A 1,061-nucleotide genomic window follows, 5' to 3' on the forward strand; every position below is an offset into this window, starting at 1 on the left:
GAGAGAGGGGAGGGGGGGCTTTACTCTCTCTCAGCCAGGGATCAGAGGCCTGTATGAATGAGTAATGCTCCACACACACAAACACACCCTGCACTTCTCTTGCTACATCATTCTCTCTTATTCTGCCTTTTATTCTTCATTTTGTCACTTTCAAATCCAGTGGATGCCTTGTTGTACTGCAGTGTTTTTGCTAAAAAAAGTCAAGATCTTGCTCCACTTGATTGGTTTGAACTGCTTAGCGTCTTCTGATATGCAACAGAACAGTTTGAAACATCTGTTTACACTAGAATGCGTGAAAAAGTCCACACTTTACTTTTCTGTGCGTGATGAATGTGATAGAGGGGGAAATAACAACAACAACAAAAGCATAAAACGCAGCCAGTTTAAGCAGAGCAGAACACAAAAGCAGAAAAAGATGTGAGCAGAAGTGTAATCGATAAGAAACTGGTTGCTTTTTTGGATGCGGAAAGAGGAGGGAAATGAAGACGGGAAAGCAGACAATAGGAGGAACTTTAGTGGGAGACTAGTAGGAGGTCGGAGGTTTCACTTAAAAGTCGACGAGACAGCTCATTTAAAGTAAGAACACGAGGCAGTGCTCTTGGGAGCTGGTTGCCTACGCAGAAAGTATACACAGGAATTCTGTGCTTCAAAAGCAGTTTACACAGAAGTTCCCTGACTCTGGGGAATAAATCAATTACAACCAATATTCACATACTTTCTTTAAATTCAGAAAGAACATTTATTTTAATTTAATGGCCATGGTTCATGTTTTGTTTTGGAACTAAATGGCAAAAGGATCTGTTGTTTCCTGCCTAAGATGCAACTTTCATCTTCCATCATCATTTTGTTTCCTGTAACAGTGCAACATTTGTCATCATTGAAGCATTACTTGAATTGGATTTATGTAGACTACAAAGTTTTTTAAAACATACTGCACTAGCAATGAAATAAAAGGGTTCTTTACAGTTGAAAAGACTGAGCAGGATGTATGAAGAAGGCAGTGGTGTTTTGATCCTTGCTAGTGGCAGAGCTTTAGGGATGGTGTAGGACCTTGTCCTCGT

This window comes from Morone saxatilis, unplaced genomic scaffold, assembly GCF_004916995.1.
Source record: "Morone saxatilis isolate NCDOM2014 unplaced genomic scaffold, NCSU_SB_2.0 Contig9, whole genome shotgun sequence".
Taxonomy (NCBI): domain Eukaryota; kingdom Metazoa; phylum Chordata; class Actinopteri; family Moronidae; genus Morone; species Morone saxatilis.